This window comes from Triturus cristatus, chromosome 3_2 (assembly GCF_964204655.1).
Source record: "Triturus cristatus chromosome 3_2, aTriCri1.1, whole genome shotgun sequence".
In the NCBI taxonomy this organism is placed as follows: domain Eukaryota; kingdom Metazoa; phylum Chordata; class Amphibia; order Caudata; family Salamandridae; genus Triturus; species Triturus cristatus.
The window spans coordinates 7,015,352-7,036,051 of NC_140584.1; the positions used below are offsets into that span (position 1 = coordinate 7,015,352).

At 41.4% G+C, this 20,700-nt stretch overlaps 2 protein-coding genes across 3 annotated transcripts in view; one reads left to right on the forward strand and one right to left on the reverse strand.

Moving 5' to 3' along the window:
• The window catches only part of KIRREL3 (kirre like nephrin family adhesion molecule 3), a 4,147,526-nt gene that overhangs the window by 1,593,168 nt on the left and 2,533,658 nt on the right, over positions 1–20,700 (reverse strand). The window lies entirely within an intron of this gene.
• The window catches only part of LOC146856673 (uncharacterized), a 178,349-nt gene that overhangs the window by 106,494 nt on the left and 51,155 nt on the right, over positions 1–20,700 (forward strand). The window lies entirely within an intron of this gene.

Below are 20,700 nucleotides of genomic sequence, written 5' to 3' on the forward strand. Positions count from 1 at the left end.
GGAACATCGCAGGTTTTGGGAATAAATTAGGTACGCCTTTCTGGCAAGATTTTCTTAATTGTGGCAGTGACATTATGTGCCTACAAGAAACATGGAGTACAGAATTTATTCCAGTCGAAGGCTATACCTCACACTGTGTAAATGGAACCCCCTCTCCAATGGGTAGAGCTAAGGGTGGACTCTTGTTGCTAATTTCTACAAAACTGATTGGTTGCAAAATTATATCCTATTCATCTATTGGCAATCATAGTCAAGTTTTGCGATTATCATTCCCGCAGGGCAAGGATTTGGTGCTAATAAACCATTATAATAATAATTTTTATAAAGATAGAGGAGCTTGTTTAGAACCATTGGAAAAGGAGTTAGATAGAGTACTAAATATATCAAGTAAACTGGCGGTTGTTTTGTGGGCGGGTGATTTTAATATTCAAGCATGCACCGCCACAATTACTAACTCATGTGGTTATATGAAAACCTATGCGACCGCTGCTGGAGCCAAGGATGATATGTTACATTTCCCACACTGTGAATATGGTATGACCCTTAATACTTTAATGGCCAAATTCGATCTTGAGCTGTTAGATTGTACCATGAGTAAGGGTCACATTAAATGCCCAACGTTCACTGGTAGGGAAGCTAACAGTAACATAGACCACATCTTATTGTCGAAGAATAGCCCTTACATGAACCTTTGGATAACCGAACAGGTGGTTAGCGATCACAATAGTATTTCCATAGTTCTGTTGGCTTGGGGCAACAGAATTATTAACACTGCCCACACAATTACAGATATTCTCCCTATCAGACCGAATGGTATGAGAATAAAGTGGGATGGTTTGGACCCACAAAAGATACAACGGGATGTGGTCAGTAAATGCAGAGACCACATTAATTACTGTCTCAGTGAAGAGGCTGCCCCTGAAAAGTTATGTATGGAATTTGCTAATATTAATAATGTGATAAGAAATATTCTAACCAGGAAAACCAAACGTCCCAAACAAGACGGGAAGAAGTGGTTTGATTCCGAATGTTCCAAGTTATTATCTAACCTAAAATTAGCATTAAGATCTAAACCCCGCAACAAAATCCTTGTCTGTAAATTACGTAATGATTACAAACAAGCTGTTCTGGCCCAAAAAAAGGTGTTGCGATTAGATGCCTGGGATAAATTAACCATGGCAAGTGAAATTAATAATATTAAACTTTTTGGGGAAATTGTTAATAGTCCCTTTTTAAAGGACGATCATATTCCTGAGTTGACGCCTCATGTTAATTGCACTGAATGGATTGAACACTTTTCAAAAATTTTTAATCCAGAAAAGGTTTCTTTAAACCTTTCCTTTTTAAATAATTTTACTTGGCCCATATTACCACTAACAATTAGCGTCGAGGAGGTGCGTGAAGGGCTGATAAATAGCAAAGGGAGAAAGGCTCCAGGCCCGGATGGTGTCCCGATCGACTTATATAAGGACGAAATGGACCTCTGGGCACCTATCCTTACAAGAATTTTTAATGCTGCTGCTATGGGAAATTTCCCAACATCATGGGCTGAATCCCTAATCATCCCATTATATAAAAAGGGTTCACGCTCTGAAGCATGCAACTATCGCCCTATATCATTACTTGATTCTTCAATAAAAGTGTTGAGCAGGGTGCTTCTAAAAAGATTGGAAACATGGGCCGAAGATTCCAAAATATTGACCCCTGTTCAATATGGTTTTAGGAAGGGCATTGGGACCATCGAACAATGTTTAAACCTGGAACTACTTATTAATAAATACACAGTGGTGAAAGGGGGTAATCTGTTTTTATGCTTCGCTGACTTGAGTAGTGCGTTTGACCTAGTGGACCATTCGCTCCTTTGGCCAGTATTGCTCTAACTAGGGGCACCAAAGGAGATTGTGTTTTTTTTAGCAAGGATATACGAGAAACTTTCTTGCAGTGTACGCTATAGGCCTACAGGAGAGCGAACCCCCTTTTTCACTGTGCGAAGAGGTATTAGACAGGGATGTGTATTGGCGCCTTTTTTTTTCTCTCTTTTTATAAACCAAATCACCGAGGTTCTAAATAAGATCCCAGCCGATGCCCCTAAAACAGACAATACCGCTGTGTCTGTATTGTTATATGCGGACGATGCCGTCCTAATTTCACGTACCCCTTTGGGCCTACAACGTCTTATTGATGCTTTTACTGATTTTATAAATGGCAGGAAATTGTTGATCAATAAACTAAAGACATTTACCATGACATGTGGCAAAAAAATAAAACCACCTCGGTCCTTCTTTATAGAAGGCTCGAAGATTCAAGCTGTTAAAACCTTTTGTTATTTAGGCATCAGCTTTGAAGAGGACGGTAAATGGATCAATGAACAAGGAAACATTGGTCACAAAGTGATTAGAAACTCTAATGGTATTTTTCGTTTTGCTGCAAAAATAGGGGACCGTAGAATAAAAGATATGGTAACCTTATATAATGCTAGATGTGTCTCTTTGGCTTTATATGGAGCTGGTTTATGGGGTTATTCTTCTACGGCCCAACTGCAAATAAATGAAAATCATTTCCTTAAAAGATTGTTATGCGTCCCAGTTTCAGCCTCATCTGATTTAATACACAAAGAAACTGGTCTCAAGTATATATCAGATGTGGCTGCCTTACGCCCTTTACTACTATGGCGTTCAATTTGGCACAAAAAGGAAACTGAGTTTACACAGTCTGTAATCAAAGACTGTCTTAAGTTGGACCATTGTCTCCGTATTCCATGGTTGAATTACATTATCTCCTGGTATTACATCTTATTCGGAATTAAGATCTCCAAAGATTCAGATAATGTAATACCACTCTCCAAGAAGGAAATAAAAGACACATTTCTGCTTTATAAGTCGGAAGAAAGGAATAAGCTGCTCCGGACTCAAAAGACCTCTGTCTGTTATAGGCAGCTAAATCTTAAGGATGGTCTCCAGTCATATTTGGTGGACGTGACTAGGAAATCGCATCGATTTGTTCTAGTACGTTTAAGGTTGGGTACTGTACACCATCTTGTATCCTTCCCCGTAATCGGGGTTGGCTCTACCTTAGAGTGCCCTTGTGACAATGTTTCCAAACAAAGTTGTTGCCATTTTTTTGTTATTTTGTAAATTTTATGCATCCTTAAGGAAATTTTATTTGAAACCGATTCTTTTAAAATATAACATCCGCTTAACTACAGATGCCATGAACTTATTATGTTCTCTTCAGAGTTCGGACGTCTGTCTGCTTCCATGTTGCACTATTCATACTGAAATGCAGAGCTGCTAGGAAATCCATAATTATATGAATAATGTAAATCTGTGTTTTGTTATGAATTTGGAGCTATGCATAAGTCACTTTATGACAGCAATTTACTTTGCACATATGCTTAGGTCACTTTATCAGTATGAGATGGTACCTTTTATGTGTAGGAATTTAACGTTTTATGGATGTGAATGTGTTTTGTATGGCTTAAACTTACTTTTATGCATAAGTCACTTTACTATAGCGAGTGAGATGCACATGTCACTTTATTACGTCAAGGGAGTTCCCCCTTATACGTTGAAAATTATTATTGCATTTGGAGTAGCCCTATACACTGACGTAATATTATATGACTAGGCCTACTTAGCATTTATGCATAATTTCCCTTGCTATTGTGAGGTGGAATTAGTAACTTTGTTGGAACTAATGCTTCTTGTGCATTTCTACTTATGTAGCAACGATATATATTTGTTTTTAATTCATTTTTGATGTTATATATGTATATTTATTGATGTATTTTTGATTTGTTTTTCACCATTCTATGCAGGTACTAGGGCTGATACAGGATTAACTTTTTATTTGTTTAATCATGTGTTATGATATTTTGTCTAGCTTATATGGTTGTATTCATAAGAACCGAATAAAAGCTTATTTGACCTTGACCTTGGATCCAAAAAAGGAAAAACACTTTTGTTGAAAATGTATTTTTCTAGCATTTTCTGTTCCAAAGTGCAGCCTCGGGAGCATGAGAAGATGGGGGGGAAAAAAATAACTGAATTGGCCAGATGGCCAGATTGATTTTGTTCACACCCAAAACAAATTAGAGCCACTTTTACAGAGTTTGCCATTGAAGCGCTTCTTTTGTTTTCTCGTCATTCTTTGAACAATATTGTTTTCCCTGGCTGTGGTAGTGCACTATTCCAGGAGGTTCTGCAATAGCTGGTTGATGACTGGAGTGGAAAATGTTTATTGTGATCCTTATCAGCTCTTTTCCTTATTTTAGTTTATAAAATGTGTACTGCTGCTCTTTGTTCAGGATTTAAGCAATGGACATTGAAACAGGTCCCTTTAGGGCCCTGTAGTTACGTGCTTAACGTTTCAAGCAAAAACACTCATTGATTTCTGAATAATGAGTATAAAAGTGTCAAGGTAATGACCATGTTGTTCTGCTCACATTTCACATGCTTTACTTAATCTTCCATTTCGTATGAGGGTTTTCTGTTTCCAGGATGTTACTTTTTTTCAGGCAGCTCTTGTGCATAATGTGAATTGAGTCGCATCCAGGTGTTTGTAGCGGGCACAATTAGGTTATAGCTGAAGGCAGTGCTAGTTTACCTCAGTGGGACAGTATGGTGTTCAGTGGGGGAAAGGATGTGACACTATGGCCAGAGCTGCCGACATTGGTACTGGGGAACCAGGTTCAGCCTTCATGACCAGACCACTCTCCTGAGGAAGCACATTCCCATGCTAGACCTTAGAAACACTAGCTAGACCTTAGAAGCCCTTGTGTCTTAGCACCTTGAAGGTCTGTCCACCACAATCCATACTGAAGTTCACCTCCAGTCTTGCAGGTAGGCCTATGAAGCAGCATACCCTAGAGCAATAGTGACTCTGTCACTGAAGTCACAGGTCACTTGAAGCCAGTCCGTCTCACCCATTGGTACCTCCATTGGCCTTGTTTCAGCAGGAGTAGTGCAACTCACCAGGGATCGGCAATGCAGGATTTGCATGCTCCCCAAACTTAGGGGCATATTTACAAGGGAATGGTGAAGTGTGGCGTTAAGCAAACATTGCTAATGCCATGCTCAACTTATGGTATTATTAGGTTAAACCACCACATTACCATTGTTTTTAGTGTATAAATACCACATTTTCACTAGGTCCTTAGGAATTGCTGCTAGATCCACCTGACTAATAGGCAAGGAACATGTCGACCGCATGAGATTGAGCGCAACACACTGCAGCATCATTGCAGAGAGTCGCCACTCCATTTTCTAATCCGGGTGGAAGACAGGATCATTAAAATTATTTTGCCTGACTCTTCCATTTCCCTGTTTTAACTCACATGGTCTACTCGACTTACACATTTGCACTTCTACACTTCCTAGGCCCCTTACACTCACTGCACCAAACGGCAAGGAATAAAAGATCTCCGCCAAAGAGCCCCTGCATAGGGTGCCCGTCTGGTATTGCAGTGCCGATCCGACGAGGAGCATGCCCGATGATGAAGCATGACACCCAGCAGGCTGGGTGTGTGAGGGTCCTCATTCCGAAAGGAAGGATTTCTCTTCCCTCGTTTCGTTAGATGCCTGTGTTTTTCCTGCTTAGGATCTCGCCCCTTTTCACCTTTCTCTCTCCCCCTTAGGAACTGCATACCTATCTGTTGTTTAATGCCACTCTCCGCCATTCTGAAAATGCAGGGATGCACCGTATTTACAATGGTGCAGCCAGCATATCCCTGCATTTTCCATAGCGCTGTCTCTAAACTCTGCTGCGTAGCGCCAACGTAGGCACCACCACGTAGGTTGCCAGCGTTGAGAATGATTATTTATGTGCAGGAAGGTCTCCCTTCCTGCATTTAAAGAATTCAGAATGGCTATTTGTACCTTCTGTGTGCTGTACTGTGCAGCACATATAGAAGTTGCAAATCATCATTTGTTAAATGATTGTTTATGTGCAGGAAGGGACACCTTCCTGCACATGAGCAATCATTCATGGTGATTTGCTGTAATTTAAAGTTAAGAGCAAGATTAATTAAACCCCTGGCTGGGCGATAGGAGTAAAGGAGCCTCATGAGAGGGCCTAGACCATAGGTATTCAAACTGTGGGGCGCGCCCCCCTATGGGGGGTGCAGCATCTCCTCAGGGGAGGCGCTCACTCTACCACTTCACCTTTCATTGTTGCTTCAGGCGAGCAACGCTTATTAGGCTGAAAGGGCTTTAGCCCCTGCGGTTCTGTGTCTCAGCCGGTGCTGAGGGCTCGGCTGGGCAGTGTCTGGAGTCTTTCTCCGACACGCCCACGTTTTTCACAGTTCTTTAAAGACCATCTGCATATTTACATACTGTTGTAAACTGGCTACCAGCTTGTTTTCTGGTTCCAGTACCCTCTGGGCCCCCATTCTGCCTATTCCTTACGTTTGAAGGCAAGGCGGACTTCGGATGCAGAGCCATTGTGCGTATCAGTTATTACAAGGAAATGGCAAATGCGAGTCTTGGAAATCCACGGCTCTCCTTATTTAATACTGACGTCTGATAAGGTATATTTATTCACAGGTGCGGCGGAGGTGTCAGAATTCTATGTGGGTGCCTACTGCTGGGGTATTTGTTTTTAAAATGAACCACAAGTTAGTGGAGCCTGGTGCATGCTTTCTATTTATTACTCCTGCCTCAACCCTAGCTGGTTATCACCTTTGTGTGCCTCTCCTACCCTAAAACGTCTTTAATAGGGCAGGACAGAAACTAGATACATGGGTCTCATGTACACTATGCACCATATGTCTCAGGAACAGATCAATGCATGTGCGTATATTTTAGGAGCCCTTTATGGGCTAGTCAAGGTGTGAAGACAAGTGCTTCAACGCCTCGGTAGTAAGAGCTATATAAATGCAATTATAACACTATAATACAATTTAAATAATTCTAAAGCTGCTAGATTCATTACAGCTGTCAAAAACGCTTGATGCACCGAGTCGCCAACTGTGGCGGACAAACAAATCTTTGCTGCCCTCTTGCAGGAGTCCAAGGGGGCAGAGCTCCTCACCATCAACACCTGCATGACACCTGGACTAGGTCGGGGGAACAACTGGAGGCAGCTTGAGAGCCAGCATATTAGTTTCTCCATAGAGGTCAGCGTTAAATAAAAACACAGAAACTGACCATGCTTATTTTTTAGCTTCAGTGACTACCCAAATGCCTAAAGCAAAAAGGGACACGAGGTTCACACACATTTTCAGATGTGCATGTGTGAGGGCTCAAAGACAGACACCTGTGTCTTCGAGCCCTCACATCTCTGTGCTGAAAAGGCCATTCCTTCCCCCTCCAAAAGGGACCTGCCTTTAGTGAGAACAACTCCAGAAACGTTTGATGTTTCTAAAACAAGCATTGGCAAAGCCAATAGGTCTCAGCAATCAGTGGTAATGCATGTGTGTATATCAATAAAAACAGCCCCTGACACACAAATGCACTTACATTGCCATCACCTATAGCCGTCTGATTGCCGAGACCTATTGACTTTGCCAATGCTTGTTCTGATATCTTGTCTAGGGCCAGGATGTGGCGCAACAGCCAGAGCTAATGACTGTGGAACTGGGGAACCAGGTTCAATTCTTGGTGTCTGCTCAACATCCTGTGATTCTGGGAAAATCACTTTATCGCCCTGTGCTTACAAAAATGAATGTGTGCTTATGTAATGTAAATGATGCTCCAATACCTTTGGATCATGTTCGCGCTATATAAAACTGCAAAAAATATATTACAAAATGTTGTGGGCACTCCAGTTTCCAGGTACTGCTCAAGACTGGAAGTAAAGCTCTTTATTTAATATCGTTTGCCCTTGCGACCTGGGCTCTGCAATGATGCAGAGTACCAGCTTCCACAACTTTTTTCTCAGGTGGTGGTGGGGGGCTTGACGTGTAAAAAGGTATAGATGGGGGGGCTCAGCCGACAAAAGTTTGAAGACCTCTGGCCTAGACCAATGGTGGTTTGGGAGTGAGACAGTGCTAATGATGAAGGGGAATGGAGTGGGATGGAACTTGGAGAGTATGACAGTACAGTAGAGTTGAGGGAGTGTTGGTGTTGAGGGTGTCGCCAAATGTTCAGGGAAATTGGGTCATTTTCCTTTCTGCTCCAACAGCCTTTCATTCATCTGTACCCCAAACAAATCCATCTGGTGCTTGCCAGGACTAGGAGCTTTAGTCGAGCACTTGCTGCAACACAATGGAAAGAACAATGTCCTTTATACTTTTCAGTGCCAGAGTAAGTGGTCACGGAGAAGGACTTTAGATCGGAGGGCAGGAAATCGGTCAGAGTAGGTGACTGTTTCTTTTCTGGCCTTTACTTACATTGTAGCTGGAAAAGTGTGGAACTCTCGTCTTACTGTAGCAACCCTCAGTTTTTACACCATTGCTTCACATTTATGTACACTTGTTTTGCACAAAAACTGTTTTTCAGATTTGTCTGCTGCAATGTTTATTTTTGCTGTTGTCCCATACTGTCACTGTGAAGGAGTTTTTTGTTGTTGAATATCTTCAGACAAGTACATAGAATGTTAAGCAATGCCAAACAAGTTGTGTTGCATTTACTTTAATACAGGAGGGTGTTTCTTAATATGTAGATCATTGTGTAGTGTTAATTCTGCATAACCTTTCCAGTATTCTTTTTTGGAGCCACATTGTTGAGATAGCATTGAAATTCCTATCCATTGACATAAAGTGTTTTTTATAATCTGCTTTTGTAGATGTAATTCATGAATGCCAGGATCAGGTTTGGTTGTGTGGTGACAGAACTACAAGATGAAAAGTCAAAGTGGTGACTGGTCTTGAAAATGAGTATTTATTAAAACAGGTGCCCAGTTAACATCCTCCCACTATCTATATATTGAGTAGAATTTAGATACATCCTTAAAATGTCTTCTGAAGACTACTTTTGCAAAATTTGAGAGTTTCGAATTTGGGCTGGTATTTGGGCTGACACTTGTCCGTGTTGGGCTGAATTTGGGCTTATACTTGAGCGTCTTTGGGCTTGGGATGGGTTTCAAAATCTGGCAACAATGCGTATTGGACATTTGTACCTGACGAGCGAACAACTCTGGAAAACGTGAGCCTCTCACCGCAGATCCAGCATGTGATCCTTTCAGCTCGAGCTCTTCTTTCACCATATGCATAGGAGCGTATACATCATAGCATTTGCCACGACTAGGAGGGTCCACACCACAGCCGTGCTTGAGCATTCTTTGCCTGACCAACCGGGAACTGCGGTGACGTCATCACGAGACATCGATCGTCAATCCGCCATTTTGGATGAGAAACAGAGCAGGAAAAAGGCTGAATGCTGCAACGCCACTAAAGATATATCAAGCATATTATGTCATCTTGCGACACCAGTCCATTTTTGTTCGGGCACATAAAGGGGGCTGAATACCTCTGTTTCACAGCATTATGAATGTGAAAGCCACCACATCGCTGTGGTATTTTAAATATTGATCTCTGCATCGGTAGAAATAAATAGTCGTGTGGTGTGTTTTAAGGAATTTTGTCAAGTTTCTCTTCAACTTAGGGCGAACAAAGCAAACACAAGGAGATGATGGACGGAGCTGGACTTTTCCCATGAGGCACAGGGTCAAACTGATTTGCACATGGCTGGATCCAAACTGGGGTGGTGAAGTGAGCTAAAGAACGATGATGGATTCAACCCAGTTATGTGACTGGGGGTGAGTGTCTGAAAAGTTTCAGCACTCCGTCCATCATCTCCTTGTGTTTGCTTTGTTTACCCTAAGTTGGCAGGGTATGCCCAGACGTGGGTCCCTTGCGCACTTTGCCACTGGATTCAAGCTAGCCTGGCTGATGAGGGGTGTTACCCAGTAACCGGTCCCAAGATGCTTGTTTCCAGTCCAGGGAGGACCTGGCCTGGCCGTTCGGGCTGGACTGTTCCCATGAGGCACAGAGTCAAGACTGATTTGCATATTGTTGTGTCCAAACTGGGGTGGCGAAGTGAGTTAAAGAACAATGATGGATTCAACCCAGATCTGTGACTGGGGGTGAGTGTCTGAGTGCCTCTATGCTCAGGCGCAGCCTTTTTATGACGACACAAGCATGCCAAACAAGTGAACCTTAAAACTGAGTATCTGGTTAACCTTTGTTCTATGAATTGCCTGATTAAATAGTAAAATACATAAGTATATGGTTATTTTTGGTTACCTGAATACTACACGGTTTGGCAAATGTCCCTAATGGGGTTGGGTTGTGTTCTTTAAAAATCTGAAGACTGTGTTTTCTAAACAATTTCTCAACCTCCCCCTTGGGCCTTTTCTTCTTTTTTCTTTTGTCTTTCCATTTATTCGTGTCATTTTTTTATGTTTCTTGAAAAAGTGGAACCTGAGCTTGTTCATGTTTTTGTCAAATGTGATGTTCAATGTCTCATCATATATGTGATGAAGGATTAATGTTATTTATGTGTGAAATTTAATGTGGTTCGTGCAAAATCGTTAGAATTGTTCATTGGAATAATACCATGAACATTTAAAGTTTTCTTGATGAAATTGTGAATCTTTAAAAAACTCTATTAAGAAAGAAAAAGAAAAATTAACTTTTTTTCAGTCACTATGAGTGTCACGTGTGATTGGTTAAAGGAATCAGTATAGTAAGCATCTGTATTGGCAATTTTGTCGTTGTTACGGTATTGAGTTGGCCTAGCCTTGCTGATTATTGGCCAGAACCCTCTAATGTTCATAATAGCAAGCAGTAGCATTTGATTTACCAGCCCTGGCACACTCAGTGCACCTTACTAGGGACTGTTGCCCTTGACCCCAAACAATATGTCCTGGGCGTTGGGCTATAGGAATTCCGCATCCCTGCAAGTTAATCCAGTGATCCCCTGCCCAGCAGCACTAATTTCTGGGGACTGTTACATATTTTTCCTCAACAAACCTTTATCCAGGGCCACAGAGAGAAAATAACGCACATCTTAGCTAATCTTTGAGCCCCGGCACTTTTTGTTTTACAAAATTAAGCACTGTTTCCCAAATGTATTACTCAATAGTTGAAGTTGCCAAATGAAGATGAACGCTGCAGTCTACAGCAAGAAGATTACATCTTTTCACAAAAATTCACTATGAAAGGTTGACACAGCTGCACATGACCTGCTGTAGCGGGTGGCACCCGGTGCAACATTCTTATTTTGGTGCCCTCCTCTCATACCTTTCTTTTCCACAAGTTCACCCACGACCATTCTCCAAGAGTGCCCCTCATCTCTCCATAGACCCTCTATCATATACATTTCATTTGTTTTATAACGCTTCTCATACCAGTGTAGGATGTCAGAGCCCTTTACATCATGCATATATTACACAGAGATGAAGGCTCATACATGTGCAAATCAGTGTACAGGAAATTGTACATAAAACAATGGGGATTACAAGGTGTGGGAATAACATGTCATTCATGCTAGCAGACGGTATGTTTTTAGAGTGTTTTATCTAGAGAAGCGCAAACTCAGGATTCTCAGTCAATCATATTTACTTTATTTGGTGAATAAGAACCATAAAAGTACACTACAAACATTTTATTCAACAACATTTAAACATTTACAAGGGTCATATTAGAGTAATCTAGGCACCATAAAAATTCTGTAAGAAAAGGATCCTCAGCCTTTTGGTTGTTTAAAAACTCAGGATTTTGCAAGCACACGTCATGTTTGAGACTCTGCATTCCTTTTGTTAATAGTACGCGGCTGCAGGGCTGATTGTGTGCCTTTGCGAAAGTATTCATCTGCATCGCCATGTAGATGCATAACTGGTGCAGCGATTAGCATAATTCAAAAAAGGCTCCCAATCTGCCCCGTAGCCTATTAGCAAAAGGAGTGCAGGCAGTAAGAACCACGATGGGTGGCCCTGGGCCAAATGCTTGTGTGCGGCTCGGTCCTCTTTGTGAATGTCCTAGTTCACCCAGCTTAACAATTTGCACATTTTAAATGCCAGGGAAAAGCTGCTTCAGAGAAGGTACAGATTTATAGACCAGTTGATCGTAATGGATGCGGATAATGAAGCACATGGGAATGTGCCTGTTTGGCCTAAACTGGAATCCCAGGTAACTATTTGGTCGCTTTTCCTATTGGAGTCTCTGGAACAGTCACATACATTGTTTGTAACTCTTAGAGCGTTTGCTAAAGGTCTTGCCTTTAATTGCAGGTTTGCAGTCTGTAAGGTATTTGGATATGAATGGTCAGGCATGAATACCCACAAAGAGAAGGTAATTCTGTTTACGTTCCTGGTTGGATTTAGGGGTTGCTAGGTAAATAGATTCACAATCTGCAGCCTTGTTCTTTTGTAGGTTTGTCAGGTCGTACTACGGATACAACTGCACAGGCAGATGTGAGTGCAGGCAGAACAAACGGGTAATTATTTGGCAGAGTTAAACTGAAGAGCATCTTGTACATTGTAGTATAACATACCTTACCCATGATTTCTTCTGTTGCAGGTTTCGCAGACAGTACCACATACATTTGAATGGGAATACGCAAGTGCACGCAGAACAGGTAATTGTTTGGCAGAGTTACTGGTAAATCAAATCTGCCAATCATGGATAACCAATCACAATAACAATTTACACAGAGAGCATATGCACTTTAGCACTGATCAGCAGTGGTAAAGTGCCCAGAGTCCGAAAGCCAACAAACTCAGGTCAGGAAAAATATGAGGAAGAAGCAAAACGTTTGGGGACAACCCTGCAAAAAGAACAATTTCAAACATGCACCAAATGCAAAATGCCTTGAAAGCCATCGGACTTCATTTAATGGTCGAAATAAGACCAATTCACATTCAGTGACAGATGCGATTTCATCCAGCTTGGACTTCCTTGCAGGAGATCTGGAGAACACTGTGTAGGCAGTCCTCAATAATGTCTCCATCTCTTTAGCCATCGGAACTCGCTTCCAGGCATCATCAACTCCCAAATCTTCCCGATGGGTGACACAATGCTGCTCAACTAGATGAGGAACGGATTGTTTAAGGCCAGAAGCAACACCATTATTCTTGCCCAGCATCACAGATGCACCATCGGATGTCAACATGACCATTTTCATATGTCCCAGTTCATTAACAGTGTAGAATTCTTTCACAGCAGTAGTGATGGCCTCAGCATTAAACCTAGTCAGCTTCACTATTCCCCCAAACAGTATTTTGTGCTCTGCTGATGTTATAGGTCGGAACTTGAAGTACAGGTTGAGCATTTTTGTAACAGAAATATCTGTGCTCTCATCAATCATCAAAGTGTGATGCAGAGCGTTGCGAAGTTCTGCCATAGCTTCACTGTGTGTCACGCTATTGATGGCCTTGAGGAACTCAAAGACATAGTTCTTGCTCCTCCGGCTGTCTAGTATCTTCACATACAAAGCTAGGTGGTCGTGGATGTCTTAGACAGACAACATTGAAGTATTCATCTTGACCGTCAACAAAAAGTTGTTGATGAGAATCTTTATCTCCTCAGGCAGGGATATTTGTCGTTCAACCACTTCTATTCTGTTTGCGTTGTCGGTGGCAGTTTCTGTCAGCATTGCCCGCACTCCATAACCAAACCTGGCAGCAGCACTTTTGTTTCTCAGTAGCACCAAAGCAGACTTGTGAACTTTGCTAATTAGATGGCGTTTCATGTAATCCGGTTTCCAGCCATCACTCCGTTTCTTCCTTGTAGAAAAGTCCTCAACAGTCTTGGCTTCTGCACATGCTTTGCAGATCAAGCCCACGTCTGGACTATATTGAATAGTGCCCCAAGCTGCACGAGAACCTTGCTTCGTGATTTCTGTGTCTAAGCCTCTGCAATTTCTTTCATCCACTCTTCCTTGAATACAAGGCAACGTTTCTTCCTTTGTGGTGAAGCACCGCACTCCGCAGAAGTTACAGCTTTGCATTAGAACATTTTTGTGCTAACTGGTTTTAGCCTGCTATGCCACAATGCTTGCAAAATAAAGGAACATGGTTAAAGTCGGTGCCTATGCTCATGAATGCAATCTGTCCCACAGTATTGAAGCATTGCTGGCAAAATGTAGAGTATAATTGCCTCGATTTTTCTGTTCTCTGCCCTACTCTTCAAACTTATATGTAGCACTGTCCGTACAGCCTGCAATAGAAGGCAAGATTGTTATGGCACATTGTGGGTAAGGTATGTTGTTATACTACAATGTACAAGATGCACCACAGTTTAACTCTGCCAAACAATTACCTGTTCTGCGTGTACTCGCGTATGCCCATTCAAATGTGTGTGGTACTGCCTATGAAACCTGCAACAGAAGAAAACATGTGTAAGGTATGTTGTTATACTACAATGTACAGGATGTACCACAGTTTAACTCTGCCAAACAATTACCTGTTCTGGGTGTACTGACGTATGCCTGTTCAAATGTATGTGGTACTGTCTGAGAAACCTGCAACAGAAGAAAACATGGGTAAGGTATGTTGTTATACTACACTGTACAAGATCCACCACAGTTTAACTCTGCCAAACAATTACCTGTTCTGCGTGCACTTGCGTATTCCCATTCAAATGTATGTGGTACTGTCTGCGAAACCTGCAACAGAAGAAAACATGGGTAAGGTATGTTATACTACAATGTACAAGATGCTCTTCAGTTTAACTCTGCCAAATAATTACCCGTTTGTTCTGCCTGCACTCACATCTGCCTGTGCAGTTGTATCCGTAGTACGACCTGACAAACCTACAAAAGAACAAGGGTGCAGATTGTGAATCTATTTACCTAGCAACCCCTAAATCCAACCAGGAACGTAAACAGAATTACCTTCTCTTTGTGGGTATTCATGCCTGACCATTCATATCCAAATACCTTACAGACTGCAAACCTGCAATTGAAGGCAAGACCTTTAGCAAACGCTCTAAGAGTTACAAACAATGTATGTGACTGTTCCAGAGACTCCAATAGGAAAAGCGACCAAATAGTTACCTGGGATTCCAGTTTAGGCCAAACAGGCACATTCCCATGTGCTTCATTATCCGCATCCATTACGATCAACTGGTCTATAAATCTGTACCTTCTCTGAAGCAGCTTTTCCCTGGCATTTAAAATGTGCAAATTGTTAAGCTGGGTGAACTAGGACATTCACAAAGAGGACCGAGCCGCACACAAGCATTTGGCCCAGGGCCACCCATCGTGGTTCTTACTGCCTGCACTCCTTTTGCTAATAGGCTACGGGGCAGATTGGAAGCCTTTTTTGAATTATGCTAATCGCTGCACCAGTTATGCATCTACATGGCGATGCAGATGAATACTTTCGCAAAGGCACACAATCAGCCCTGCAGCCGCGTACTATTAACAAAAGGAATGCAGAGTCTCAAACATGACGTGTGCTTGCAAAATCCTGAGTTTTTAAACAACCAAAAGGCTGAGGATCCTTTTCTTACAGAATTTTTATGGTGCCTAGATTACTCTAATATGACCCTTGTAAATGTTTAAATGTTGTTGAATAAAATGTTTGTAGTGTACTTTTATGGTTCTTATTCACCAAATAAAGTAAATATGATTGACTGAGAATCCTGAGTTTGCGCTTCTCTAGATAAAACAATCTAAAAACATACCGTCTGCTAGCATGAATGACATGTTATTCCCACACCTTGTAATCCCCATTGTTTTATGTACCATTTCCTGTACACTGATTTGCACATGTATGAGCCTTCATCTCTGTGTAATATATGCATGATGTAAAGGGCTCTGACATCCTACACTGGTATGAGAAGCGTTATAAAACAAATGAAATGTATATGATAGAGGGTCTATGGAGAGATGAGGGGCACTCTTGGAGAATGGTCGTGGGTGAACTTGTGGAAAAGAAAGGTATGAGAGGAGGGCACCAAAATAAGAATGTTGCACCGGGTGCCACCCGCTACAGCAGGTCATGTGCAGCTGTGTCAACCTTTCATAGTGAATTTTTGTGAAAAGATGTAATCTTCTTGCTGTAGACTGCAGCGTTCATCTTCATTTGGCAACTTCAACTATTGAGTAATACATTTGGGAAACAGTGCTTAATTTTGTAAAACAAAAAGTGCCGGGGCTCAAAGATTAGCTAAGATGTGCGTTATTTTCTCTCTGTGGCCCTGGATAAAGGTTTGTTGAGGAAAAATATGTAACAGTCCCCAGAAATTAGTGCTGCTGGGCAGGGGATCACTGGATTAACTTGCAGGGATGCGGAATTCCTATAGCCCAACGCCCAGGACATATTGTTTGGGGTCAAGGGCAACAAGTTTTTATGTGTATTTTGTCCTTGGGTCAAGTAGGTCTAACCCCCTGCAGCACAAACCCTTTGGCAGCCAGTTTGCGGAACCACATTACGGATCAGGGAAGGGGACTGTCTGTAGTTAAGATATTTCTGTCCATATGTTAATGCTGTTCAAAATTGTATGTATGGTTCATTAATTGAAAGCCTTTAGTATTAAGTTGAGCACTCTAAGTAAATGTTATAAGCTCTGACTGCACTACTGACAGTGGGCCCAGTATAAAAGTGTGTACACACGTTTTCACAGTTTAGCAATATGAGGCTATGTATAATGCTCCCAGAATGCGCTGATTTGATGCAAATATTTTCAGAAGCTTGAAAGCAAGATTGATGATTTTTTGCTTTCAGAATAAAATGTTCATAAAAAAGAATGCAAAAATAACAATTGATGGATAGAATATAGAACAATGTCATACATTCACCCCAGTACAGAGATCTGGGCCTAAATGAAGGGTGATGTCCTGAAACCGGTCCCAGGATGCTTGTTTCCGGTCCAGGGAGGACCTGGCTTGGCAGTTCGGGCTGGACTGTTCCCACAAGGAACAGGGTCAAGACTGATTTGCATATATGATGGATTAAACCCAGATCCTTGTGACTGGGGGTGAATGTTTGAATTGTCTATTATTCCGTCCATCAACTGTTTCCTTTGCATATGTTGCCCTAAGTGGGAAGGGTATGCATAGACGTGGGTCCCGTGCTCACATCACTGGATTCAAGCTAGCCTGGCTGATGAATAGTGATGCCCTGAAACCGGTCCCAGGATGCTTGTTTCCGGTCCAGGGAGGACCTGGTTTGGCAGTTCGGGCTGGACTGTTCCCACAAGGAACAGGGTCCAGGCTAATTTGAATATGGCTGGGTCCAAACTGGGGTGGTGTGGTGAGCAAAAGAATGATGGATTAAACCCAGATCCTTATGACTGGGGGTGAATGTTTGCATTGTCCAGCATTCCGTCCGTCAACTGTTTCTTTTGCATACATAAAAAAATGACAGCAGGAAAAAAAACATTTCGCTAAACTACTGTAAAATTTCAGATACCATTTCTTTGCAGCATCATTTAGTAACATGTGTGTATGCATGCTAGTATTTCCCAAAAATATTCATAATGGAAAATCAGTGTAACCAGTTTCAATAAGATTATGGGAAACACAAATAAACATGCATTGGCAAAGCAATTAGGTCTGAAATTGGTGGTCAGCTTTTTAGTTTTGTCAATGTGACTTGTTTTGGCATGTTTTTTGTAAAACCTTATTGCTGTGGGAGCTGCCGGGCCCTCGCCATTATAACAAACATTGGCAAAAGCAAAAATTGTTTTGGTCTCAAAGTCCACACTGCCACAATAGTTACTGGCATTGAACAAAACTACTTTGTGTACTGAAATGCTCCTTGTGAAAGAGCAGAATGGTGTCACTCTCAGTGAAGCCAGCCAATACAGAGAGAGAGAGAGACAGAATTTTAATAAACGCAAAAGGTCATTGTCAACGACAGACCAAGTTAGGGGCCCAATTATTAAAGAAAGTCTCAAAAGTGCACCCATGTTATAAGTACTTACATTAAGTGCAGCTATACGGCTTTTGTGAATTCCCAAGAATTTGCAGAAGTAGGATAAGAAATAGTACTCCTAGAAAATATTTGTGAACTACATTTTATCATGAGCAAATATGCATGTGTAGATTTGCTCATGCTAAAATCTGAGTGTTTGCAAGTTCACTTTACCTGCAAACACTTTTTTCCCAACCCTGGAAAAAGGCTTACATTTGCCATTGTCAGGAGTAAATTTCCAACATTTCTCAGTATGGTAAAAGATTATAGAAGAGTTGTTGAATACCCTTAAAACATGCAAGTTAGTAGGTTTGCATAGACTCAAAAGGGCATTCTAACCCTGGAACTATTGCTTATCACTACCTTTAGCCCCAGTTATGTAGGTCTGGGGAAATGTGGCAACATAAGGGGATTGCAAGTATTCAAACACTACTATGGTATGAGTCCTGGCATATTCACAGAGGCTATATCAGAGCTCTTATATAATGAGATTGCTGCCATAATTTGTCACCGCACTATAGGGCACCAAAGGGACAAGTGGATTTTTTTACTGGACAAGTAGATTTACGGAGCAACCTGCCCCAAGGATAAGTAGATATTTTATTAAATTCCACACCCCTGCACTTGAATCACTAACAAGAGAGCAGAAATACACTCAAATTCAGAGCTTCCCTCGACGATTATCCTCGTTGTAGGAAAGATGACTAGTACAAAGCAATTGGGCCAGGGTGTGGTTCAATTTATAGTAGGACCTCACCCGAAATCATGGCTGCCCGCTAAGCCTTCTGTGGCGCCCGTGTTTGGTCAGTAAAGAAAATTTCATTTATAAAGACTAGAATTATTCCTATGAGGTAGCCTTGTTCTTCCATGCACAATCTACTAATTTAGGCTGTTTAATTGGAACCTCAGTACAGCCACAAACCTTATATTTTATTTCTACACTTTCTTCATTCTTGTTTCTCCACTTTCTTCCTATTATCATCAGGCTTCTGAATTCCAGTGCCTTCAAACATTTGCTGCAGAACCATTATTTTATTCTTTGTAGTTATAAGAGTATGCAAGTGTTACAGATGTACCCACTGTAAGCCTTAAATCTTGTTTGCACTTCAAACCTGTTATCTCTCCATACTGCTCTGAATACGCCAATCATAATTGTACACACTCATTTTATCAATTGTTTTTAAATGTTTCCAACACCTGCCACAATAGTGTCCTTCTTTTTCAACCGGTATTCATTGTTTTTCCTTCTGAAAGGTTTTGTTCTTGTTAATTGCCTCTAAATGTATCCATTCCATTGAACTTTACCATACATTAGGTTAGTTTCCCGGTGTGCAAAGATTACCAATCACTTAGAAAAGATAAATTGTGTGAAATAATATTTTTACTGTATTTGCTTTTTTGTTTGCTTGAGTATTTGGGCTGGATTTACAAACACATTCCGAAATTTAAGGTAATAGGAATATGCCAAAACCTGTCATGCTTTCTCACTTTTCTGAGTATTCAAGAAAGTAAAACAGGGTGGACCTGGGCAACCACAATCTTTGTAGTTTTCAAGGCTAAAGTATCTCCTTTCTACAATAACATTTTCCCCTAAATGAAAATCCACCAAGTTTAGGGTTAGTGAAAAGTAGGATTCCCACTGGGAGCAAGTCCTTTCATGTGGTGAAACCCTTTCATCTGCATTTCAATATTGTTTTGGATGTTTGCATAAACATACAAGTGTTTCGTGTATATATTTGCAAATGTTTTGTGGAATTAAGGAAGTGCCTACATTATGTGGATTTCGAAAGCCTTCGCATAGTCTCACCAGTATAAAAACTCCTTTTCTCCCTATTTTCATGAATCGTATGTGCATTTTCTGTTAATAATTCCCCATAAATCTAAATTCAGTTAACCAAGAAAAAAAATGTATTAATGTAAATTCATTTTCCTAGGTACGTCATGCCACTTGTGATTAATGTTCCTGCTAGTGGCAGTTTTGAATTGCCATAAAAGGCACAGAAGGTTAATATGCCTGCTGCAACGTACAGATCTGTCTTTTCTGTGAATAGTTGAGTAGATGAGTAAAGCCAGCCTTAACCAGTGCTTTGAAACAAATGAAATGTAAATTAGAAAGGCCGTATGAAAAGATGAGGGGCACTTGTGCGGGGTGGAAGTGAGGGAATCCGAGGAGGAGATCATAGGTGGAATGGGTGGGTGGGTGGGGATGGGGGGAAGAAAAGATTGTTGCACCAGGCACCACCAGCGCTAAGGTCAGCCCTGAATAAAGAACATGGCAAGCTGACAAGTTTTGGATAATTTGTGGCAAAATTGTAAGGCTACAACGGTATTCTTGAATGTTTCATGTTCAAAAATATATTACTTTCAATGAACATCACTCAGTTCCATTAAATAATCATTTACACGTTATTGAAACACTTTAATATGATATAAAATCCATGTTTTTCCTATTTCTAGTCTATAATTTTCCTGACATTTGCTGCCTGAGTTACATCTTTTATGGCTCAGCTCGTGATCTGGCTCTTAGAGCCAGGCCAGACCCAGGTTCAGCTATACCCAAGGCTGTCCGTGTCCCCGAAGAAATGTAGTCTCTTCTATGCCCTTGGATGCTGCAGCACCTGCCACACACCAACTTTCAACGCAAGTCTGATGTGAGGAACACACCCCGAAGACCAGGCTACCTCACTCTTCCGTGCTCACTCAAAAGTGAAAGCTAGTACTGTGAAGCAGATTCAACATATCACAGCTCACCTTCCATGGAACCATTTCACTCGCCTAACAACCAACATCTTCATTAGACTACCAAAAGCCTCCGTGCATTTTACACAACATGATTTGTCATCGTTAACTACTGGGGAGTCACCATCTGGTCTCACTCCTTTTATTAATAGTGCACAA